General features: G+C 43.6%; 1 protein-coding gene across 2 annotated transcripts in view; it reads right to left on the bottom strand.

Moving 5' to 3' along the window:
* Positions 1–27,569, bottom strand: part of tspan9a (tetraspanin 9a) — a 288,735-nt gene that overhangs the window by 218,963 nt on the left and 42,203 nt on the right. The window lies entirely within an intron of this gene.

The raw sequence follows: 27,569 nt of genomic DNA, 5'->3' as shown, positions 1-27,569 counted from the left end.
CACTCACTATCAAAAAACGATTAACAGTCGGCACAACAAAAAACCCTGGAATATTTCAACTGTAGTAAATTTGACTAAATTATTCACACAGAATGTACCAAGTATAATATATTATACTTATAAATATTATTTACATATAAATATTTTATAAATAATAAAAAATGTGACCAGAGGACAATATTCAGAAAGTATTTCAAAACTCACACAAAGTAGAATATTTGATTGACGGTGATTCTTACTTCTGCAAACAACTATTCCAAAACGATATAAAAATGTAGATCACCTCTCTCAATAAGACTTAGTACAGACTAGGCCTGACACAAAATGTAGAAATAGTAGCCTACTTCCTCAATAATTCAGTGAATTGGATGTGGTGGCGGACAGGTTGGCGTTAAACACCATATCTGAAAGAAAAACAGAGTCCTACCACTTTTAAAACAACTCCAAAACCCCTGCCACTGTGACTTTAGGTCCCAGCTGTGTGGTACAAGGGTGAATGGTGGAAACATAGGCTCCCCTATCAGGTGTGCTCTCCCTCCTCCCCTTTCCCTGCTTCCTCTGCTTTCTCCTCTCCCTCTGCTTGTTCCCCTTCCTCTCCATCCACTCTCCTCTTCCTCCTCTTCATTCTCCTCTTCCTCCTCTTCACTCTCCTCTTCCTCTCTCCTCTTCTACTCTCCCTCCACTCTCATCTCCCTCCTATTCACTCTCCTCTTCCTCTCTCCCTCCACTCTCCTCTCCCTCCTCTTCACTCTCCTCTTCCTCTCTCCCTCCACTCTCCTCTCCCTCCGCTTCACTCTCCTCTCCCTCCTATTCACTCTCCTCTTCCTCTCTCTCTCCCTCCACTCTCCTCTCCTCTCCCTCCACTTCACTCTCCTCTTCCTCTCTCCCTCCACTCTCCTCTCCCTCCTATTCACTCTCCTCTTCCTCTCTCCCTCCACTCTCCTCTCCCTCCTATTCACTCTCATCTTCCTCTCTCCCTCTACTCTCCTCTCCCTCCTATTCACTCTCATCTTCCTCTCTCCCTCTACTCTCCTCTCCCTCCCCTTCACTCTCCTCTCCCTCCTATTCACTCTCCTCTTCCTCTCTCTCTCCCTCCACTCTCCTCTCCTCTCCCTCCACTTCACTCTCACCTTCCTCTCTCCCTCTACTCTCCTCTCCCTCCCCTTCACTCTCCTCTTCCTCATGACTAGAACCTCAAAAGATGAAAACGCAGTCATTAAATTTAAATTTGCTATAGTAAATGATAGCCTTTGTGGGATGCGCCGGGGATATGGTCACTAGTGTAACCAGGCGGAGAGGCCTCATTTAACACATTCAGGCCAATCACATCAAGATTATGATCAGTGATTAGTTCATTGACTATAACTGCTTTGGAAATGAGGGCTCTAACATTAAGTAGCACGATTTTGAGATGTGAGATATCACAATCTCTTTCAATAATGACAGGAATGGAGGAGGTCTTTATTTCAGTAAGATTGCTAAGGTGAACACTGCCATGTTTAGTTTTGCCCGATCTAGATCGAGGCACAGACACGGTCTCAATGGGGATAGCTGAGCTGACTACACTGACTGTGCTAGTAGCAGACTCCACTAAGCTGGCAGGCTGCCTAACAGCCTGCTGCCTGGCCTGCACCCTATTTCTTCCTCCCCTTCACACTCCTCTTCCTCTCTCCCTCCACTCTCCTCTCTCTCTACTCTCCTCTTGCTCCACATCTCTATCCCTCCCATCATCTATAACTTCTCTTCCTCCCTGCCTTCTGCTGCTGAGCCCTGGTCGCTTTCATTGACCTTGAAGAACAGACAGAAACGAAGCAACAAATAGGATATAAGTGTGGTCAGGATCACCTCTCTCTCTCTCTCTCTTCCTTCCTCTCTTTTTCTCCACCATACACATACTCTTCCTAATAAGCACCTCTTAGGGGTTTCCATAATCAATTGTACGATACAGTTGCACGCCTCCCATTACAAACACACACACACACACACACACACACACACACACACACACACACACACACACACACACACACACACACACACACACACACACACACACACACACACACACACACACACAGTAAACGTTATCATCATGATGCTATACAGAACTTTCAATCAATCAATCCAAATTATTTTATGAAGCCCTTAGTGGCCAGATTGTTTCTCAGTTCATGTTGTGCATATTTATGTCCGACTGCTGGATAATAAGACAGGTTAGGGTACACAAAAAAGATGTTCATGAACTATTTCTATGAGACAGAGAGCAATCATTCAAGCTCCTGCTCCACCGCTGATGTGCTCGCCTGTACCAACCAACCGATCATGACAGGATTTGCTGATCTGAGAGCTATTCCCCAAGTTTCACAGCATCAAACATCAACAACACCAAACATATATCTGCTGTTTACTTATTTCACTCACCTCGACATTATCGCTTTTAAAGTACAAGGATGTTTCTCCGGATCCGTATCACCAGCCAACATAGATGCAGCCAATAGTGAAAGTCGTGGCTGCTTCGGCGCCGTCATTTTCAGTAATTAACAGATTTTTTCTTTTAAAAGTCAAATGACAGCATACCCGGTTTCCGGTTTTCTGGTTGATGACAACAGCCACCCGAATACAACAGGTTGTTAGCAAGTTAACTTTGCGATATTGACACAGATATTATTGTTAGAAAAACAAGGCGGTTTGCGGCCACTGTAGTGATTTAAAGAAAGGCCGTCGACGGCCGCTATGGGTTCTAAAAGGGTTGAAATATAAATTTTAGGTATCATCTCAAAAGTTAGTGTAGAGATCAGGTCAGTGCATTCATGCGAAGGTTCATGTGCTGTACTAAGAGTTGTTCAGAGTGTAATTGGTATTTTATTAAGATCCCCAGTCCTTGCTAAAGCAGCAGGTACTCTTCCTGGGGTCCACACAAAACATGAAACATGATATAATACAGAACATTAATAGACAAGAACAGGACGGAACTACATACATTTAAAAATGGCACACATAGCCTACATACCCGAGTGGCGCAGTAGTCTACGGCACTGCATCTCAGTGCAAGAGGTGTCACTATAGTCTCTGGTTCAAATCCAGGCTCTATTATATCCAGCTGTGATTGGGAGTCCCATAGGGCTGTGCACAATTGGCCCAGTGTTGCTGGGGTAGGCCGCCATTGTAAATAAGAATTTGTTCTGAACTGTCTTGCCTAGATAAATAAAGGTAAAATCAATACATACACACAAAATATCTAAGTCAAATAGGGGAGAGGTGTTGCTTTATCTGTTTTTTTAAACCAGGTTTGCTGTTCATTTGAGCAATATTTGATGGAAGGAAGTTCCATGCAATAATGGCTTTATATAATACTGCACGCTTTCTTGAAATTGTTCTGGATTTGGGGGATTGTGAAAAGACCCCTGGTGGCATGTCTGGTAGGGTAAGTGTGTGTGTCAGAGCTGTAAATTGACTCTGCAAACAATTTGGAATTTTCAACACATTAATGTGAGAAGTGATGCAGTCGGTCTCTCCTCAACTCTTAGCCAAGAGAGACTGGCATGCATAGTATTTATATCAGCCCTCTGATTACAATGAAGAGCAAGACGTGCTGCTCTGTTCGGGGCCAGCTGCAGGTCTGTCCATAATAAAGAGATGCTTTGCTTTTTTTACACCACATTCCAAAAAACAAGTTCTGCAGACTCTAGTTTTATCCTATCTTGATTATTGTCCAGTCATGTAGTCAAATGCTGCAAGAAAGACCTAGTTAGGTCTTAGTTAGGTATTTCTTTGCAGCATTTGACTACATGACTGGACAATAATTGAATCTATATGTTTTGACCACGACAGTTCACAATCTAAGGTAACACCAAGTAATTTAGTCTCCTCAACTTGTTCAACAGCCATACCATTCATTACCAGATTCAGCTGAGGTCTAGAGCTTAGGGAATGATTTGTACCAAATACAATGCCCTTATTTTGGGATATGTTCAGGACCAGTTTATTACTGGCCATCCATTCCAAAACAGACTGCAACTCCTTGTTAAGGGTTTCAGTGACTTCATTATCTGTGGTTGCTGACATGTATATGGTTGAATCATCAGCATACATGGACACACAGGCTTTGTTTAATGCCAATGGCAGGTCCTTGGTAAAAAGAGAAACGAGTAGAGGGCCTAGAGAACTTCCCTGCCGTACACCACACCATATGTGTTTGACATTAGAGAAGCTTCCATTAAAGAAAACCGTATGCAGTATATCAGTTAACTAGTCTAAAAGTCAAAGTGCAGAGAGCTATGTCAGCCTGTTGTTTCCAGCCCTGGGTTGTCTCATCCCCATCATGTAATCTCTCCATGGCATCAGATGGAGACATACTAGGACATTATTTATCTCTCCAATGCCTTGCCATTGAACTGTAAACAGAATGGGCTTTGTAAAGTTAGGTCCCTGTCCCATATGGCTGTAACAATGTTCTTCGCTGTAAAATGTATGCGGCAACTGTCGGGAAAACAAGGCAAGCAGCAAGTTTAAGATTAAATTAAAATGCATCAATTAAAACCTAGTCCGTGACCAGGCTCCGACGAAAGCTTAGCAATAAATACACACAAGGGAAAGGAATTAAACTGCTGGAACTTTTTTATGGTTGGCTGAGCCAACAAATTGTTTTACTTTCTACTTGTGGCATAGGTAATATTCTTTAAGGGAGACACTTGTCCTTCAAAAGTCTCTTGAATTAAGTCTCTCTTCAGCCCCTTTCTCGTAGCTTCAGGGCTGAAGTAGAAGACAACAGAAGACAACAGTACCTCTGGCATATGAGGAACAGATGGGTTGTCTGATTGCGAAAATCAACTCAACCGAAATTGAACAAATTCAATAGTTAGAGGTGGGGAGATATGAAGACCCTCAGGGAATTTGGGGTGTGATAATCTATGATTAGCCTCTTGTTGAAAAAGTATTCTCCAAACCACAGAATTCCCCCCCCCCCGGGGGCATACTGCTATGGATTTATTAGCAAGACATCTGTAATAAGGGGAAGCAGTGCTAGCTGACTGTAAGCCAAGGGCCTTCCTTTCTGGTCAGCACTTATGTTTCATAATTATTAAGACACAAAACAGAAAGTCACCACTGACATTGACCAACATTTTTATTATATGCAAGCTGTGGGCAACATGGGCTTCGATATTAAATAAATCATGTTTTCAGGCTGTTGTTTTGGAGCCCTCCCATGGTCCTACTCTCCCACACACATTGTTTCAATGTTCGGGTCAAATAAACAAACTAGAATCCAAGGGGAGACACAATTACAGTAGAATGTCTCCATACTGAATAATACAACATTATGAGTCCAGAGGTGACGGTGTCCAATTTCAAAATTCCAATCTCGGCTCTCGTTTTCTGAATGGCACATCTATGCAGCACATGTTTACATCACATATGCTCGTACCTCGCGAGTAATAGGGTGCATAAATAATGCAAGGTTTTACACAGTCCAGCACCATCTAACCAATCCAATGAATGTAATGACTTCAGAAATGTACTTCTATTACAGCGCTGCAATCTCACATTGGTTGGATTGCTTGCCGTGCATGCAGCCTACTGATGACAACAGCTAGCATGGCCATCCATCTCCTGTAGCTAGCTTCCTCCTCTCTGGCTTTCAGCAGCCCAAGCCCCAGCTGCAGCCTGACTTCTGAAACTGACTGACAGGAGACATGCTTTGTGTCCCAGGAGACGTGAGGAGATTAGCAGCTTGGTCAGTAGATAAACAGCACTCATCAAGTCCACCTGTCATTATAGGTCTGGGTTGGATCCTCCGCTGAAGCCGTGCCATGGGCCTAGGAGCCTGGCTGGCAGGATATGGGCAGCCTTGGTCTTCTTGGCCCCAACAAGCTCCTGGCCTTGACTGGCTGCCTAGCTGACTCTTGTCTATTCATTTTGACAAAGAATTTCCTTCCTGATCCTCCATGCAATCGGAGGCATCTGCAAAGTCCACTTAGCCAAGATTCTTGTCTCCCGAATCGTTTACGGATGTAATGCAGCATTTGCCTGGGATATGCTGTTGAGGGGTGCAGCTGTGCGCCTCTCCAAACCCCATACAGACACCGGTGCCTATTGTGGAAGGGCAGGGGGCAACAAGTGCGGCATAGCTACAGAATGAACTGTCATCACCTGCAACCCCAGCATAATCTTGCAAATCATCTGCAAGGCATGACATCATCGGCTGGGTAGAGTTCACAACCTTGCAGCTAATACCGTTCTGTGGACCTGTGGTGCATTAGGCCATTATACCCTGCCATTACAGTGACAAAGGAGAGTGAGGGGGGAGGAATAACAGATCGCATTGACTGAGCAGCACTAGGGCCACGCATCAGTTAGACCGGGCTACAGGGGCCCCTATCCTTCATGCAAATGTTATAGTGTCTATTGAGAGTAACGCCACACTGGAGTTTTGAGAGATAAAAACCTCTATTATTTTCTCTCTCTCTCCGGGTTTTAAATGAAGCTAATAGCGAAGCTTTTTTTACAGAATTAAGTGAGGCCGAATGAAGAGAGAGATAGAGAAAAACGAGGGATTGCGAGCAGAAGATGAAATATGTGCTTGGAAAACACAATTAGCAAGCATTGTCACTCGCTCTTATACCGCAGCACTGTGCCGTGCAAACTCAGCCTCACCAGAGACAACGTCAAAGGCAAAGAGGGGATATGCAAAGATGGTCTGTCTTTACAGATAATGTAGGCTCCCAAATCCGACATCCCGTCTTTAATTCTCAACAACTCATATGGGATTATATAAACATGAAGATCTATAAAACTATTTCTCATCCAGCGGTACCGCAGGAACGAAGAGGGTAGAGGACAGCTAATGCATTGATCATTATTTTGCACACATTGTTTTATTCCTCAGAGCACATCTCCTCCACCATGGTGTGAAGATAGAAGACTAGCAGCCAATGTTACATAAATGGCTTCTAGCAACCCAATAGTTCTACAGTAGCTCCCTGTGTTGAACAACCTTCAGGTCTCCACCACTGGTGTTGATAGGTGGGAGAGCCACATAGCATGTGTGTTTCCTATTGTGGATCTGTCCTTCCTGTGTGTGTGTGTGTGTGTGTGTGTGTGTGTGTGTGTGTGTGTGTGTGTGTGTGTGTGTGTGTGTGTGTGTGTGTGTGTGTGTGTGTGTGTGTGTGTGTGTGTGTGTGTGTGTGTCTGTGTCTGTGTCTGTGTGTGTGTGTCTGTGTCTGTGTCTGTGTGTGTGTGTCTGTGTGTGTGTGTGTGTGTGTGTGTGGACCAGAACCCACCGTTCACGCTCCCCTCTACACATGCTCTACCACATATCCCCATTTCCCCCTGATGAAGGGAACACAGGGCCTGCCAGGCTGCGGCCCATTTCTCAGGCATGGGCAGGATAGGGAATGCTGCCAGCCCCTAGTGCATGGCAGCCGCTCATTGGGCACTGTGTAAGTAGACATAGGAGAAAGTGAAGGGAGAGAGATGGGAGGGTGGAAAGAGAGAGAGACAGAGAAATCCGGAGAGGTAGAGACAGAGAAAGAGGGAGAGGCAGAGACAGACGAGAGACCGACAGACAGAGAGAAAGAGAGAGAGAGCCATTAGAGGAAAATAGAAGTAGTGGCAGAGAGAGAAATACAGAGAGAGACCTTTGACTCAGAAATGGGCTCAGCGTGGCCAGCTCAGCTCCAAGGAGAGCTGATCCCTTCTAAAACAAATGGTAGCCATGTCCTTTTTTACTGTCTGACACTCTATAGTGCAAGTTATTGCTCTACAACAGGTGTCCCAAACTTTGTACTCAGGACCCGAGTAAATATGTGCCCATATTTCTATGGGCACAAGCACTGTTCATGACCCAAACTGTTCACACTCCTCTTGTTGGTGGAGAGTATTTTGCAGATTTAAAACTCAAATCCTGCAATTCTAAACATTTTCTCATGGGGTGCAAGGAACATGTTGCAGTTTTAAGCACATTTTCTTGCAATTATATACATTTTGCCATTTCTAATGTGTATTCATGTGATATTTGAGGGACAAAAAAATTACTACAATATCTATTGGCTAAAAAAACTAAATAAAAAAACGTTAGCTGAGATGGGCTAGTGGATTTTGTGCATTCTACTATTACAACGTTCAAGAGTACATTTAAAGGAGGACTGAGTTCCTTTAAAAATTATTTCTTTTTCTTTTTTGGGGGGAGGGGGGACCCTGAGCCCCCCTGCCGACCGCTCACCACTGGTCTACAACATCCATAGAGTACGACCCTACCTCACACAGTAAGCGGCACACAACCTGGTGTTCAACCTTCCCAAGTTCTCCCATGTCACCCCGCTCTTCTGCACACTCCACTGGCTTCCAGTCGAGCTCACATCCACTACAAGACCATGGTACTTGCCTATGGAGCAGCAAAAGGAACGCCTTCAAACCCTACACCCAACCACCTGTGATCTCTCTCAGCTCCCGCTACGCCCAGTCCAAGCTCTTCTCTGTCCTGGCACCCCAATGGTGGAACCAGCTTCCCCCTGAAGCTGGGACAGCAGAGCCCCTGCCCATCTTTCAGAAAACATCTGAAACCCTCCCTCTTCAAAGAGTATCATAAAATATAATCCCACAGCACCCCCCCATACCACCTTCTCCCCCCAACCCCCTTTCGTGTATTAACACTCGCACTTGACCCCCCCTCCCCTTACTAGCTCTGACTTTGATGATAGCTACTTTATTGAGGAAAGATTTACTTACTATGTCTGTGATACATGGTTGTCCCACCTAGCTATCTTAAGATGAACAAACTAACTGGATAAGAGAGTCTGCTAAATGACTAATAAGTAAATGTATCCACAAACTCCAACGCCCAACATTACCGTACTAGTGTGGATTCCATAAGCAGCTTCATAGAGTGACGGATACCATAAAGCTGGCTATAAACGCAGGCGAGGAATCCATAGAGAGAGACCCCTGGCCCGTTCCAAATGGCACCCAAAAGTAGTGCACTATGCAGGGAATAGATTGCCATTTGGGGTGCAGTCTCAGACCAGTGAACCAGTCTCCCAGATGCAACCATTAGTTCCCGAGGGGTAAACTTCCACCTAATAAATCACACGTGCACATCAAACGCGGGAGATACGGGCGATTTGTTTGTGGCTCCCAAGAGAATCTATCCTCCGGCATTATTAAGGTTTGATAAGGGCTGAAATTAGATATGGCTGGAGGAGGAAGGGCGAGCAAGCAGAGTAATTAATACAGGAAGTCCTGGTAGGAGATACTTGGGACTGTCTGCTGGTAATGAAAAAGTCCAGTAAAGCAAGTCTGGAAGAGGACAGGAAATTGTAGGAAAATCATAGGTCTGGTGTGGGAATGGGGCGTTTAACAAGCGTTTCATAAGGAGTTTGTGACATATCGACAGATCGGGACTGTAGATTCAGCCACTCCTTCTTGGATGCGAACGGTCTGGTGTTCCACACAACTCACCCCAATAGAATCAGACATCACACAGAACCTGTCCAGTGATCTCTGTCTCCTCTTCTCCAACCCTCACTAAGCTTTAGGGACTAAATTATTTGTAATTATGCGGGCCCCCTGACCACCCCCCATTTTTTTATTTTATGGCTGAATCTTGTTGATGATACTTGCCATTGAGGCTCGCCCTATGTACACTGCATTTTATGCCTTCTGCCTGACAGGAGTGTTGATGAACAGAAATCTCTGGATTTTCTTCCCCTGACGGCTTTATTAGGCAGGGGATGGGACAGACGGGGACTGGTGCTCCATCGCCTGCCTTTGATCATACAGTGCCCAGGGGATTGACAGTGTAACTGATCCCGTACAGGACAGGGTTCCATGGGTGTTGTACATCTCCTTTTGGGGCCAGTAGCACCTCAGCGATGGGGCAATGATAAATCCAGACCGGGGGAGAGGTTTCGGTTTTCACATATATGGGAGTCTGGAAACATGGAAGTGACTTGCGGGCGAAGATTTTTAAAGCTCCTATTTTAATGTCCACCCGTAATTCAGAGGATGGATGTGCTGGCCTCTTCCAAGCAACCCTCCATAATATTTAGCGGTGGCGCTCTGGGAGCAGTGCATAACTGAGCGGGGCAGCGAGGCTGTGTGTGTGTGTGTTTGTGTGTGTGTGCGTCATGATGCCCTCTGCGTCTGTCAGTGGTGGTTGAGGGGGGGGCGATGAGTCAGGCGCCTCGCAGACTCACTGGCACCTGGCCACTGTCCTTTAGGTGTCCTAGTGACCATAATGTCTGCGTGCGCTCACTGAGGGCTCTCCGCAGGGGAACACTAAGGCCTGAAAAACGTCCTGTGCCTGTGGCTGGGGTGTCATCAATACATCCTCCAGATGTGTGTGTGTGTGTGTGTGTGCGTGCGTTGTTTGATGGGAAAGGACACAGCAGGTAGTGTCGGCTGTATGCTTTTCTCATTGCAGGATTCACACTTTCTCCAGGCGTGATTTCCATCATCCACTCCACTAGTCCAAGCATGAATCCTTCAAAACCTACAGCGCAATCGTGAAAAGAGCCTTCATGAGAACCGTTAAAAGAAACAACCTTCAAATACTGGAATCCTAATGAATGAAATCGTAAAAGTGTGCAAAAATCACTGTTCAAATCCAGGAAAAGAGGTACGAGTGAAACTTTCCAGAGGCAGGATTATGGAAAAATTCATTCCCTATCAGAGGACTTCTTGAATGCTCATTTCAAGTTGACCAACTGAACATGGGAACATAAATCACACTTGCTATATGCACCGAGGGAAGCAATCATAACCTGGGGGTGAAAGTGCAGTATTGTACTGTGGGGAAGACGGCTGAAGACGGTGTATTTTACTGTGGGCGTCGCTCCTTCTCCCCCTTCGCCGAGCTGTGGCATTCTCTGTGCGACAGTGATGAAACGTGCAGTGGGCGCATCATGACAGGCAGTGCACACTGAATAAGGGCTGACTCAAAGTGTCAGGATCCCTCCCATCCCTCATCACTCAGAGCCCAACTTCTGAGCGCTACTCTCCACAGTCTCCGTCAAATGCCAGCCGTCCTCCACACCTGAGTACTTAGAGAGAGTTTTTCACAGGAATCTAATCGATGACGTCAACGAGCATGCAAATAAGTTAGCGACGGGCCGACATGACGGGATTCAGATCACGGCCGCAGTGAGTCAGTGACCACCCAGGCATTGTCTGGTTGGAGTGTGTTTATCTAGAGAATCCCGGAGACGCCTATAAAAAGAGTGAAGCCGCCACCCGTGTGACTCAGCAGTGGCAGCCATGATGGATCCCACAGTGAGCCATGCATACCTGTCTAGACAGCCAGTGATTACTATTAGTCAGTCTTATCTATAGGGAGAGACGACAGGAGAGCAGCTGAATGAACACACAACCAAACCAGGGGGATTCCAAAACGGTCTTTCCTAAGGTCACCAAAGGTCACTGAGCAACTGTGACAAGGCTGGCGGTGAGGTACCACACAGATTAGAGATCTATAAGCACAACGATCCATAGGCTAATGGCTGTTGCCAAAGTGTTGAACTGGCCTAATTGAGAAAGGACAGGCTGTGTTAGCCATTGATAGAGTGAGCAACCATCTAGAAGCTTGATTGAGGAAATAGGTGAGGGACTGAAAGACTGGGCTTTGGAGATGTATAGATTAGCATTGCAAATTGATATATTGAGTCCTGAGTTGATTGACAGTTTACAGCAAGGCAAAGCTAAATGGGTTCCTGTTCAAATGTTAACATGAAATCAAATCAAATGTTATTTGTCACATGCGCCGAATACAACAGGTGTCTTACAGTGAAATGCTTACTTACAAGCCCTTAACCAACAATGCAGTTTGAAGAAACCCCCCCCCAAAAAGAAATAAAAGGAACAAATAATTAAAGAGCAGCAGTAAAATAACAGTAGTGAGGCTATATACAGGGGGTACCGGTACAGAGTCAATGTGCGGGGGCACCGGTTAGTCGAGGTAATTGAGGTAATATGTACATGTAGGTAGAGTTATTAAAGTCACTATGCATAGATAATAAACAGAGAGTAGCAGCAGCGATGTAAATAGTCTGGGTGACCATTTGATTAGATGATCAGGAGTCTTATGGCTTGTGGGTAGAACTGTTTAGAAGCCTCTTGGACCTAGACTTGGCGCTCCGGTACCGCTTGCCGTGCGGTAGCAGAGAGAACAGTCTATGACTAGGGTGGCTGGAGTCTTTGACAATTTTTATGGCCTTTCTCTGACACCGCCTGGTATAAAGGTCCTGGATGGCAGGAAGCTTGGTCCCGGTGATGTACTGGGCCGTTCACACTACCCTATGTAGAGGAACATTAACGGTTTTATTTTGTGTATTGCAGGTACATTTAATTGTCCATTACGGAGAATAATTTGCAGTGGTTTTTAGCATTGTTTAACATAGACTCATTTGTGTTGATTTGATATTTGTACATATTGTTGAATTTCCTATTTTCATCACAGCCACCAAAGATCTTGCAGCCTTTGCTGAACAATGACGGAGAAAGATGCTGTGTTCTTGTGTATTTTGAGTTTTAGTTCAATGCTAATTATGCATTGGATTCTGATTGTCAATGATGACCTTGTGTTGAATATAGTCACATGAACAATGAACATTTGGGATTATATCTAAGAGCGAAATCGATCTTGAATGACAATAAAATGTGCTTACGCCATGATGTTCAAGTGTATAGAAAGATTCAGAAGACTCTTCTTGTGTAAAAAGACTACACAATTCCTTATGACCAACATTGACTATTGACAATTGACAATCACAATAAAATTCCGTTCCTGGCATAGCATGGTAAGTTTTTCGAAGTCAAAGGTCCAGAATTTTCTGATTGAATCGAATGAGCATTTGGGAAGCTGGTGTAGTATTCCAGCCCATATCTACAAAAGAAATGCTCTCTGACCCCAAGGAAACAACGAGGAATTCCTGATATTGATTGGAATGACACGGTCACTCTGTATAACTTAACACCAGCGCGGGGTCCATTGAATTTTTACAAGGAGATTAGTAAGGTCTTATCCAACATCTGCACTCCATTTCAGTGACCAGATCTCAAGTTAAAAGGTTACTTGAAACTTCCAAGGGGGGAGCACATAACACACTATTTTCTTAGCGTGAGGATTATTACCAAGTAATACTTGAGATGGAACGGGTGTGGAAACGATGTGATATGTGTCAGATGGGGAGAAATTGGTATTCAACACTTCTGCACCCAGCTGTAATGATACAACTTTAGCATATTGGTATTCTAAATAGCGTAATGTCTACCAGTTGGAGATATAATACAATTAGCTACTGTAATTACAAGTATATCAAAATACAACAACAATGTCATAGTTAGGCTAATAAACAAATGTAAGCAAGTGTCTCTTGAGGTTGAATGCCATGGTAATATTCTCATATTTCCTATTAATAATGATCAAAGATTTATAACGTATTTTGAGATTTGACATGACTTCATAGACGATTTATCCAAAAAGTCCCAGCAATAAAGAACTAAGAAACGTGAGATATAACGATTCCACCACAACAACTGATCAGTTGTAATAGGTCTATCATATCAAAATGGAACCCTTGTTTTACCAGCTAAGTTGACTGTGAACACATTCTCATTTACAGCAACGACCTGGGGAACAGTTACAGGGGAGAGGAGGGGGGGATGAATGAGCCAATGGGGAGCTGGGGATGATTAGGTGGCCATGATGGTATGAAGGACAGATTGGGAAAGATATGAACATTAAAAAAAAAATGGGGCTAAAAAGACATTGCGTTGATCTACAAAGCAAACTGCTATGGTTTTCTGTTCACTTGATCGGTGAAAAGCAGATAACAAAGGTTACCGTTACCACAGAGTAGCACCTTGAAGATGCATTTGTTTTCCTTTGAGTCTTTGAATGGCTGAGAATGTTGCAGCATGAACACCACAGAGTAGACTGCTATTTACCAAGCCAGGCTGAATGCAGGGCTCATAAAGTCCCTTCAAAGCGTCTGATAATGAGACAGAGGTAACTATAGTGACATGTCACACCTGGACACTCCTGGATCTATTTCCAAAACAACATCAGGCAAACACTTTCTTTTGTCTTTCTGCCAGACAATATCAGAGGGCAAACTAGCTTTCTTTACCACAACAAAATGGCACATGGGAAAGCATGAGGCCTATTATATGACACCCTGATGTAAGACGATCACTTATCAACACATTTAACGGCCCCATAAAAGGAAGGGTAATCATACCAGCGTGTGGTAATAATAAACATTTGCATCATCATCATGGTTTGGACTTAAAGAGCCCCAATCAATCTGCAGTCATGGCCTTTGTTCTGATATTGGACTAGTATAGCCCGCTGACGCACTGCAGGGCGGCTGCAGTTCAAGCCCCACTCAGAGGAGTGGAGAGATTTACTCTCCCAAGGGCAGGTCAGTCAGTCCTCAGGACGGTTATATATGGTCTGTTTAGTCACACTATATACTATACTACAGCCTTACTGGGAACCCCCCCCCAACTAGATGAAATGTGGAAAATACATTCTACCACAGCACTTCTATTCATGGGGAAACGGTATTGTACTTGAAGTGCATTATGTGCAGAGAAAAGACGTGCCAACAGATGCTCCATGCCTCATGATGCGCAACATGATACATCCTGCCATTTGGCCAGTAACCCTACTGCAATGTATTTATAATGGGGCAAGCTGGGAGATTCATATTGTGATTGCAGCAGTGCTCTCTCTATCCTTCTGAGCTCTTCCAGAAGGGCGAGGGGCAGTGAGAGAGGGACGGTCAGACAGAGAGGCAGCGTGGGCCTCAGCTCCAGCTCACAGCCCACAGCCCTGCTGTAACGTTGCTGCTCCCCGTGCTGCTATATTTACCCCTCTAAGCGGCCCAGCACATCACGTTGGGATTCTGTTACCCCCCTCGCGCCCCGGCATATACACTGCTAGTTATGTGAAAGCCTGTTGGGTCGGTCACAAGCCTGCGCCTGCCTGCATTCACTCCAGCTAACGCCATCCCACCCAGCTGGCCCCTCCGGACTGAGACAGGGGGTCAGCGGGGGACGAACCAGGGAGGGGACGGAGATTAATGACAGGGCATCGAGGACAGAATGAACTCAGCCCAAACTGGGATCGATACGGAGCACAGAGAGAGAGAGCTATGGGATGGTGGATGGCTCACTTCTCCTGATTTGGGCAGGGCAGGGGTTCACGGAATGCCACTGGCAGATCAGATCTCATCATGGTTTGATTGCCCCTGACTGACTGACTAGCTGACTGACTGACTGACTGGCGCGAGTAATGCTGATCTATGATGGAAATCACCAGTAGATCTTCTGGCCTCACACATCACATGAGACGGTTGATTGGGAACCCTGAAATAGAGTGGCTGAGTCACTTAAAGACCCCAATCAATCTGCAGTCAGGGCCTTTGTTCATGGCCTCTCTGCCCCTCAGTCAGTACTGCAGAGTCATAAGTTATTCCAATTGAACAGTGTTCTGAAGTTTGCTCATGCAAATTGCATATTTAACTTTAACCGCTTTCTTGTTCAAATGTGAGCACAGAAGTGATATAGTTCAAATTTGACTACATCCAAAGCCTTCAACTACACCCTAGACAGAAGGCAAGTGCTGCTGCAAGCCACCCAATCCAATATGACATCTTCACTGACTCTGCCACCGAGACTACACTACTACCCTCTAGTGGTACAGTCGGGAGTAGCATTCATACTGCGTACAGTACAACTGACTGATCATTTTGTCCTCACAACATTGATGTTGAGTCATGGAGGTAGGTCCAGTGGCTCTTAGTAGGATATGATTGAATGGCCCAGGGGAGCGCTTTGCTTCAGCAGACAGCGTCTCTGACGTTCCGTCTCAGCCTCCCAGATATCCAATTATCCACTGGCCCTGGATCTGATTTGAAAAAGGTGTGATCTATACCGGCTGAGTGATAACATCCGCTGTACATTCAGATTGTTTTCTTCAATGCACTTTGTTTTGCCATGATTGAACAGCAGTCTCATCTCTCAAACAAACACTGTAGTATTGTTGACAGTGTAATAAAAACATTTCAATGGAATTGACTGCACTCAGTTGGTCTACAACCAAACATAGGACTTACACGGCTCAGTTACTAGAGCGTGGCGCTTGCAACGACAGGCTTGTGGGTTTGGTCCCCAGGGCCACCCATATGAAAAAAAACGCATGACTGTAATTCGCTTTGGATAAAAGTGTCTGCTAAACAGCATATATTACGTAGACGTAACAGGTGAAACAATGACAACACACAAAAAAGCAAACGCATGGGTTTCCCGAGAGTAGACGACATCAAATCCTATGTAGTTCTACGTCACTTTCGCCAGATGGCGCTCATTGCGAGGAAACACAACCAGAGATTGCGCTTCCTTTGACTTCTACAATCTTATCCAACATGTTCACTACCACAAGAGTCACAGACTAGTCGATTGCATGTTCGATAATGTAATCAAATATCCTAACTGCTACAAACATGAAACACTATCACACAACTATCAGGTTGTAAAATAGATATGTTACAGCCATCTACTCAGGGGTAGAAACTGTATTTGTCCATGTAGTGGAGGGGTTGTTTAATGATTCAGAAACATCACCAGTAATGTTCCAGGATACAATCTGAACTTTGCCTCAGCCCATCAAAACCAATACCTCCTTGTTAAATAACCTTCTTCAGATAGTCCCCTAAGCTCTTCTACAGACCACACCACATGCTCTGATGCTCCACACACTCTCCACCCACTCATCTATAATAAAAAACATCCCAATCTAGCTGGGTCCTGTTACCTACCAGCCACGTGTAATATGAGCCATTCATCATCATCATCATCATCATCATGGCCTTTGATCCTGAGCTGGAGAGCACTTTGTTCAGTGTGATGTATGTGGGTTGCATCCACTGCTTTCTGGACATACAGTGGACTCACTCTGTTCGCAATAATACTGTTTAACATGATTTTTGAATGACTACCTCATCTCTGTACCACACACATGTAATTATCTGTACGCCTGTAAAGGACTCTGGAGTTTTTCAGGATAGAAAAAGAAACGAAATGGAGCTAAGCAAAGGCAAAGTCCTAGAGGAAAACCTTGTTCAGTCTGCTTTCCACCAGACACTGGGAGAAGAATTCACCTTTCAGCAAGACAATAACCTAAGAAAACACTCACAGCTGTAATCGCTGACAAAGGTGATTCTAACATACATTACTGTTCAAAAGTTTGGGGTCACTAAGAAATGTCCTTGTTTTTGAAAGAAAAGCTAATTGTTTGTCCATTAAAATAACATCAAATTGATCAGAAATACAGTGTAGACATTGTTAAGGTTGTAAATGACTATTTTTAATGGATTATCTACATAGGTATATGGAGGCCCATTATCAGCAACCATCACTCCTGTGTTCCAATGGCACGTTGTGTTAGCTAATCCAAGTTTATAATTTTAAAAGGCTAATTGATCATTAGAAAACCCTTTTGCAATTATGTTGGCACAGCTGAAAACTATTGTGCTGATTAAAGAAGCAATAATTGGGGTGGCAGGTAGTCTAGTGGTTAGAGCGTTGGATTAGCAACCGAAAGGTTGCATAGATCGAATCCCTGAGCTGACAAGGTAAAAATCTGTCGTTCTGCCCCTGAACAAGGCAGTTAACCCACTGTTCCTAGGCTGTCATTGAAAATAGGAATTTGTTCTTAACTGACTAGTAAAATCATACTGGTGTTCTTTAGACTAGTTGAATCATCAACATTGTGGGTCTGATTACAGGCTCAAAATGGCCAGAAACAAAGACTCGTCAGTCTATTCTTGTTCTGACAAATGAAAGCTATTCCATGAAAGAAATTGCCAAGAAACTGAAGATCTTGTACAACGCTGTGTACTACTCCCTTCATAGAACAGTGCAAACTGTCTCTAACCAGAATAGAAAGATGAGTGGGAGGCCCCGATGCACAACTGAGCAAGAGGACAAGTACATTAGAGTATCTAGTTTGAGAAACAGATGCCTCACAAGTCCACAACTGGCAGCTTCATTATCTTCAAAACACCAGTCTCAACGTCAACAGTGAAGAGGCGACCCCGGGATGCTGGTCTTCTAGGCAGAGTTCCTCTGTCCAGTGTCTCTGTTCTTTTGCCCATCTTAATCTTTTATTTTTATTGGCCAGTCTGAGATATGGCTTTTTTCTTTGCAACTCTGCCTAGAATGCCAGCATCCAACATTTTGTTACGTTAAATGTATTTAATCGTTTTTTTCCCTCATCAATCAACACACAATACCCCATAATGACAAAGCCAAAAAAATGTTTTTTACATTTTTGCAAATGTATAATAACAACAAATCAGAAATATCACATTTATATAAGTATTCAGACCCTTTACTCAGTAATTTGTTGCAGCACCTTTGGCAGCGATTACAGCCTCGAGTCTACTTGGGTATGAAGCTACAAGCTTGGCACACCTATATTTGGGGAGTTCCTCCCATTCTTCTCTACAGATCCTCTCAAGCTCTGTCAGGTTGGATGGGGAGCGTCGCTGCACAGCTATTTTCAGGTCTCTCCAGAGATGTTCGATCGGGTTCAAGTCTAGGTTCTGGCAGGGCCACTCAAGGACATTCAGGTACTTGTCCCGAAGCCACTCCTGCATTGTCTTTGCTCTGTACTTAGGGTCATTGTACTGTTGGAAAGTGAACCTTCGCCCCAGTCTGAGGTCCTGAACGCTCTGGAGCAGGTTTTCAAAAAGAATCTCTCTGTGCTTTGCTCCGTTCATCTTTCCCTCAATCCTGACTAGTCTCCCAGTCCCTGCCGCTGAAAAACATCCCCACAGCATGATGCTGCCACCACCAGGTTTCCTCCAGATGTGAGGCCAAACAGTTCAATTTTGGTTTCATCAAACCAGAGAATCTTGTTTCTCATGGTCTGAGAGTCTTTAGGTGCCTTTTGGCAAACTCCAAGTGGGCTGTCATGTGCCTTTTACTGAGGAGTGGCTTCCGTCTGGCCACTCTACCATAAAGGCCTGATTGCTGGAGTGCTGCAGAGATGGTTGTCCTTCCGTAAGGTTTTCCACAGAGGGACTCTGGAGCTCTGTCAGAGTGACCATCGGGTTCTTGGTCACTTCCCTGACCAAGGCCCTTCTCCCACGATTGCTCAGTTTGGCCAAGCGGCCAGCTCTAGGAAGAGTCTTGGTGGATCCAAACTTCTTCCATTTAAGAATGATGGAGACCATTGTGTTCTTGGGGACCTTCAATGCTGCAGACATTTTTTTTATACCCTTCCCCAGATCTGTGCCTCGACACAATCCTGTCTCGGAGCGCTACGGACAATTCCTTCGACCTCATGGCTTGTTTTTTTCTCTGACATGCGCTGTCAACTGTGGGACCTTATATAGACAGGTGTGTGCCTTTCCAAATCATGTCCAATCAATTGAATTTAGCACAGGTGGACTCAATCAAGTTGAAGAAACATCTCAAGGATGATCAATGGAAACAGGTCAACTGAGTTCAACTTTGAGTCTCATAGCAAAGAGTCTGAATACTTATATAAATAAGGTATGTCTGTTTTAAATGTTTTATACATTTGCAACAATGTCTAAAAAGCTGAATAAGGCTGTAACATAACAAAATGTGGAAAAAGGGAAGGGGTCTGAATACTTTCCGAATGCACTGTAATTAAGATCTAAATGGCAAAACTGATCCTTGATCAGCACTCCTGCTCTATGATTTATGTGGATGGTTACTAGTGTAGACTGTGTGACTGTGGACCCTTGTCTCAGCGGGCCCGATGGGAGATAAGAGTGAACTGTTAGTAGCCCACGTCAGCCCCACCACCAGCAGCAGGCTTGGCACAATCAAGCTGTGTGAATATTCCTTCAGCCGAGCCGGCACTGGCACCACACAAGACAATTCCCCCATATTTACAGGGCTAATGAGAAAATGTACACAGCCAAGGTTATAATGAGCGATAGAGTGGAGAGAGGGGATACAGAGACGGGAGAGAGGGGAGTAGCGGTTAGGGCAAAGGCATTGTTATGAGTCTCTATTGCTAACTCCTCACTGCCAGCTAACCCGACTCACTCATCCCTGACTGACTCGCATGCCTCTATTGCTAGTCCACTGCTCACAGGAGACCAAACACAATCCAAACTTTGAACAAACACAACAACCAGTGCATAGAGAATTAGGGCCAAGGGCCTGACGATTCACATGGAGTGAGAATAAGAGAGTGGAGCGGTAACTAGAATGAGTTGGTGTGGGATGCACAGTGGGCTCCAGTGAGGCAACAGTGTGAAAATAATAACACACAGTTTGAAATCAGATATTCGTTTAAAAATAGCATGTGTGATTAAAATATGTTTAACTGAACATAACAGAGTATGTGTGACTGCATATAACACAGACTATAACATAGACCCTTAGGGAGTAATTTGGACCCTGTAAATGTATTAAATGAAAGAAGAAGTCCCACTAATCTTAACTTACTCAAAAGACACTCTAAAGGTTTGTCCTCTCTTCAAGGGCAAACCCCAGAAGAGCACTGCAGAGGAGAGGCAAAATATTCAGCCGTTTTGATAAAACCAAAATTAGTAAGGAAAAGTAGCAGAGATTAATACCTGCTCAACAGTGTCCCTTCTATTTGCCTATCCGGCCTGTCGTGCATGAAGATACTAAATTAAAACTCATATCAGATTTCCCCTATCATGAGCTTTTGGCAGTATGCCAGTGATGGGATGGAATAGAAACTTGTAGTGATTGGCCTAGTTTTGAAGTTCCATTGTCCTCAAACTAGCGATGCAAGGGTCTAATAAAAGAAAGCCAAAAGATGGTGTATTCATCTTCTTCACATTGCAGATCGGCAACAAAAATTCACATTTCAATTTCAACCTCAATTTCACATCTTGCAGTCAAATACACAGTGGTGTGTAGATGGATAAAACTATTTATAATGGCATATAACATATTCACTTCTTATTTTTACTAAAGAGTGCTGGATCCTCGTGAAAATAATATGTAAACAATAAATAACACAACACCCTGCAAACAATACATTTCAAAGTTTTGACATAAAATTCTCTTTAGGCTTTGTATCTCCTGTTGCAACCAGTAACAATAATGAACCACTGGGTTAAGTTCACCAGCCAATAACAGGATAACTACAGAGACTGAGACCATACCACCAATTACATTGGTATTTTGAGGACGGTCTAGTACAAGATCAACTTAACAAGTTTGAGCAATTTGCTAGGGGGTCGACAATAGTTAAACTCTTGCACAGGCAGAGTTTACAAAACTGCCGTTTTGTGCTGCACAAAGTGAAAACATATTTTTTGAATTCTTTGCACGTTTATTGAAAATGAAATACAGAAATATTACATTTACATAAGTATTCACACCCCTGAGTCAGTACATGTTAGAATCACCTTTGGCAGTGATTACAGCTGTGAGCCTTTCTGGGTAAGTCTCAAAGAGCTGGATTGTACAATATTTGCACATTATTCTTTTACAAAATTCTTCAAGCTCTGTCAAGTTGGTTGTTGATAATTGCTCGGCAGCCATTTTCAAGTCTTGCCATAGATTTTCAAGCGGATTTTTGTCAAAACTGTAACTCGGCCACTCTTGAACATTCAATGTCACCTTGGTAAGCAACTCCAGTGTATATTTGGCCTTGTGTTTTATGTTATTGTCCTGCTGAAAGATACATTTGCCTCCCAGTGTCTGCTGGAAAGCAGACTGAACCAGGTTTTCCTCTAGGATTTTGCCTGTGCTTAGCTCTATTCGTTTCTTTTTACCCTAAAGAAAACTCCCAAGTCCTTGCTGATGACAAGCATACCTGTCACGTCCTGACCAGTAATAGGGGTTATTTGTTATTGTAGTTTGGTCAGGACGTGGCAGGGGGTATTTGTTTTATGTGGTTTGGGCTGGTTGTGTTAGTTGTAGGGTGTTTGTTCTAGTATTCTGGGTTTTGGGCACTGTTCTATGTTTATGTATTTCTATGTTCAGTCTAGTTATTTGTATTTCTATGTTTAGTTAATTGGGGGTTGAACCCTCAATTGGAGGCAGGTGTTTTCTCGTTGCCTCTGATTGAGGGTTCTATAAATTAGGTATGTGTTTGTTTTAGTATTTGTGGGAGATTGTGCTGGGTATAGCTTTGTTGCCTTACTGGCCTGTTATTAGTCGTTGTGTTTTTTTTGGTGTACGTATTTATTTTGGTTCACCTTCTTTGTCCATTTAAATAAAAAGAAGATGAGTGCACATTTCCCCGCTGCGGCTTGGTCCACTTTACCCTACGACAACCGTGACAATACCCATAACATGATGCAGCCTCCACCATTCTTGAAAATATGAAGAGCGGTACTCAGTGATGTGTTCTGTTGGATTTGCCCAAAATATAACTATATATTCAGGACATAAAGTTAATTTCTTTGCCACATTTTTTGCAGTTTTACTTTAGTGCTTTATTGCAAACAGGATGCATATTTCGGAATGTTTTTTATTCTGTACAGGCGTCCTTCTTTTCACTCTGTCATTGAGGTTAGAATTGTGGAGTAACTACTACATTGTTGATCCATCCTCAGTTTGTTCTTATCACAGCCATTACACTCTGTAACTGTTTTAAAGTCACCATTGACCTCATGGTGAAATCCCTGAGTGGTTTCCTTCCTCTCTGGCAACTGAGTTAAGAAGGACCCCTGTATCTTTGTAGTGACTGGGTGTATTGATACACCATCCAAAGTGTAATTAATAACTTCACTATGCTCAAAGGGATATTCATTGTCAGATTTTTATTTATTTATACCCATCTACCAATAGGTGCCCTTTTTTGCGAGGCATTGGAAAACCTCCCTGGTCTTTGTCGTTTAATCTGTATTTGAAATTCACTGCTTGACTGAGGGACCTGACAAATAATTGCATGTGTGGGGTACAGAGATGAGGTAGTCATTCAAAAATCATGTTAAACACTATTATTGCACACAGAGTGAGTCCATGCAACTTATTATGTGACTTGTTAAGCAAATGTTTACTCCTGAACTTATTGAGGCTTGACATAACAACGGGGTTGAATACTTATTGACTCAAGACATTTCAGCTTTTTATTTTTAATTAATTTGTAAAAACAAAAATCTAAAATCATAATTCCACTTTGACATTATGGGGTATTGTGTGAAGGCCAGTGGCACAAAATCTCCATTTAATCAATTTTAAATTCAAGCTGTAACAGAACAAAATTTGGAAAAAGCAAGGGGTGTGAATACTTTCTGAAGGTACTGTGCCTTCAAGGGCACATTTAAAATTAATTTCTAATGCATGCTTTATAAATGGGAGGTCAATTCAGTATTTGGCAATATAATATCAATAGAAATGTCTGGTTGAATACACAGTATGCACATTGATTAGACACAGTAAGTTTAACATAGTAAGAACACAAGAACTCCCTGTCTTCTAATTTCATGTCAATAACCCATCTGAGCAATACATGTTGGTCAAGAGCCAACATAATTCATGAACCTGTTGACCCTCACACTGTGCTCTGTTCTGTTCTATCCCAGCCACCACATCACACAGAAAGGCCTTGTGTTGCAGCACATGCCGTGAAGCAAGGTCTTGATGTTATAACACAAAACACATAACTGAGCCTGTGAAATAGGACACTCTACTCAGTTTGACTTTAATGTGCACTGTGCCCATGCTGATGCAGCCACACAACTATGTCTTCCTACACCCTCCCTTCACCTGCACCTGTGCTCTTATTCTCACCAGCTCTCTCAGCATTTACAACAGAATATGTATCGCAGAATGTGTAGCTGCTGTAACATCTGCAATGCAAAGGGTTGTGTCAGGACAGAGACGGCATTGGGCATACAAAAACTTGAGAGACAAGTGGGTATCTAGCATGACAATAACAATTCAACAACGGGATGTGCTGTGTGAAAATAACAGATAGACTAAGATCATAACCCAGTGGGAGGCCATTCCTTCTCTTGCTAGAACAAAAGTGGTACCTGCTACCTGTTGACCCTGTAGCGACAAACCTACCGATTCTACTTGTTGAATCCCAATGCTCCTCAGTGGCCACTGGCCAACAACTTGACTTTGAGCCAATCAGAGAGCACAAACTCCTACATGGGGGAGCCAACAAAAAAAGGAAATTTTCTCCGTACATTCATGGATGAGCCAGACACACTTCATATGCAATGTAGACTATGGGATGGTAGCTAGCTAGGTGCACAGACGCAATGCACACAACCCTAAATGCCTCCTCCAAGCTAGCTAACCACTGTAGCTAGTATTGACATTATAATTCAATCACAATGGATTCGTTTCCATGAAACCGCTGCCTTAGTTAGCTGCCGAGTGCAGTGTCCTTAGCTAGCTAGAACATCCAATAGTCAAAGGTATATGAAATACAAATCGTATAGAGAGAAATAGTCCTATAATTCCTATAATAACTACAACCTAAAACTTCATACCTGGGAATATTGAAGACTCATGTTAAAAGGAACCACCAGCTTTCATATGTTCTCATGTTCTGAGCAAGGAACTTAAACGTTAGCTTTTTTACATGGCACATATTGCACTTTTACTTTCTTCTCCAACACTTTGTTTTTGCATTATTTAAACCAAATTGAACATGTTTCATTATTTATTTGAGGCTAAATTGATAGTATTTATGTATTATATTAAGTTAAAATAAATGTTCATTCAGTATTGTTGTAATTGTCATTATTACAAATAATAATACAAAACATTTAATCGGCCGATTAATCGGCATCGGTTTTTTGGCCCTCCAAGAATCGGTATCGGCGGGCATTGAAAAATCATAATCGGTCGACCTCTACATATTATGCACCCACACACATCCCACAGAAACATCCACACATATGAACAAGTCACAGTTGGTTACCTCTTGACAGCAATTGCTGACACCGCAACCATAGTGTTACATGCATCTATGATAGCGATATGCTATAGTAGCTACAGTGAATTCCACGTGCTTGTTAATCAAATCATTTTAATAAGGGCTCATGAGGAGGAGAGGATATGCAAAGTAGCAGAGCAGAATAGATGTGAAAGATGTTAGATAAGTCCATTAACTTTCTTCCTCAAACACCTCAAGAGTGGAAGGAGTGGAGGTGGGCAGAGCAGGATAAAAAAAAGCAGAATTTAAAAAGTATGAAAAAAAGGGCTCAGTCAAAAGGCAGCAAGCACAGCTCTACCTCCTTGTGGGGATTTATGGTGACAACTCTGGGCTTTTATTTGCTTTTCCCTCCCCAATTTCCCCCCAGAAATGGCTATTTCCCTGGGAGACCCCCTTTTCACTGGGCTAACGAAAGTAGCAGATGTTGCTATGCTACTGAGTTCCCAATAGGGAACACTGCAGCATGGAAACTACCTGCCAGAGGTCACTACTATACTGGGCACTGGGCAGTACACATACACTCTGAGAGCAGCCAGCCTGACCGGCATACCAAGCGTGGGTTCACAGCTCAGTTAATGAAAACACTGTGCTTCTCTGGGCCAAAGTTTGTGCGAGCTGGAGGAACTTATTGTTGGTAATTGCTGACGGGACACTTCGCTCTTGGTCAGCAAGACGCAGATGTAATTATTCTTCTGCTCTGCACCCTGGTTTCACAGTTTGTCCTAGCACCTGGTGTACCTAGTTTTAATTGGAGCTCCTGAACCTCAAGTTCTCTCTTATCAATGTCAAAGAGGCTAATTCAGGTTTACAGTGAGGGAAAAAAGTATTTGATCCCCTGCTGATTTTGTACGTTTGCCCACTGACAAAGAAATGATCAGTCTATAATTTTAATGGTAGGTTTATTTGAACAGTGAGAGACAGAATAACAACTGAAAAATCCAGAAAAACGCATGTCAAAAATGTTATAAATTGATTTGCATTTTAATGAGAGAAATAAGTATTTGACCCCTCTGCAAAACATGACTTAGTACTTGGTGGCAAAACCCTTGTTGGCAATCACAAAGGTCAGACGTTTCTTGTAGTTGGCCACCAGGTTTGCACACATCTCAGGAGGGATTTTGGCTAGGCCACTCCAGGACCTTAATGTGCTTCTTCTTGAGCCACTCCTTTGTTGCCTTGGCCGTGTGTTTTGGGTCATTGTCATGCAGGAATACCCATCCACGACCCAATTTCAATGCCCTGGCTGAGGGAAGGAGGTTCTCACCCAAGATTTGACGGTACATGGCCCCGTCCATCGTCCCTTTGATGCGGTGAAGTTGTGCTGTCCCCTTAGCAGAAAAACACCCCCAAAGCATCATGTTTCCACCTCCATGTTTGACGGTGGGGATGGTGTTCTTGGGGTCATAGACAGCATTCCTCCTCCTCCAAACATGGCGAGTTGAGTTGATGCCAAAGAGCTCCATTTTGGTCTCATCTGACCACAACACTTTCACCCAGTTGTCCTCTGAATCATTCAGATGTTCATTGGCAAACTTCAGACGGGCATGTATATGTGCTTTCTTGAGCAGGGGGACCTTGCGGGCGCTGCAGTATTTCAGTCCTTCATGGCGTAGTGTGTTACCAGTAGTTTTCTTGGTGATTATGGTCCCAGCTGCCTTGAGATCATTGACAAGATCCTCCCGTGTAGTTCTGGGCTGATTCCTCACCGTTCTCTTGATCATTGCAACTCCACAAGGTGAGATCTTGCATGGAGCCCCAGGCCGAGAGAGATTGACAGTTCTTTTGTTTCTTCCATTTGCGAATAATCGCACCAACTGTTGTCACCTTCTCACCAAGCTGCTTGGCGATGGTCTTGTAGCCCATTCCAGCCTTGTGTAGGTCTACAATCTTGTCCCTGACATCCTTGGAAAGCTCTTTGGTCTTGGCCATGGTGGAGAGTTTGGAATCTGATTGATTGATTGCTTCTGTGGACAGGTGTCTTTTATACAGGTAACAAACTGAGATTAGGAGCACTCCCTTTAAGAGTGTGCTCCTAATCTCAGCTCGTTACCTGTATAAAAGACACCTGGGAGCCAGAAATCTTTCTGATTGAGAGGGGGTCAAATACTTATTTCCCTCATTAAAATGCAAATCAATTTATAACATATTTGACATGCGTTTTTCTGGATTTTTTTGTTATTCTGTCTCTCATTGTTCAAATAAACCTAACATTAAAATTATAGACTGACCATTTCTTTGTCAGTGGGCAAACGTACAAAATCAGCAGGGGATCAAATACTTTTTCCCCCCCTAACTGTAGATCTGACATGAATTAAGACTGGAGAGGAAGCCTTGATGCTTGAGACTCCAAAGATTCCCCAAATGTAACTTATTACATGTAACCTTTATGAACGTCCTATTATGGGGCTTTGCTGGTTGAATGCATTGAGTGCATTCCAGAAATTGCTTCTGCTGCCATTTGGTGCATTTAGGACCCCGCCGGGGCTTCCTAGTGTGTTTCCATGTGTGCCTACTGTCCTCTTGGGGCAGTATTAATTACTACACCACTAAGACAGGGCCGGGGCTTCCTAGTGTGTTTCCATGTGTGCCTACTGTCCTCTTGGGGCAGTATTAATAACTACACCACTGAGACAGGGCCGGGGCT

This window comes from Salmo salar, chromosome ssa16, assembly GCF_905237065.1.
Source record: "Salmo salar chromosome ssa16, Ssal_v3.1, whole genome shotgun sequence".
Classification (NCBI taxonomy): domain Eukaryota; kingdom Metazoa; phylum Chordata; class Actinopteri; order Salmoniformes; family Salmonidae; genus Salmo; species Salmo salar.
The sequence above is the reverse complement of the archived record's forward strand: the minus strand, read 5'-3'. Positions and strand labels throughout refer to the sequence as shown.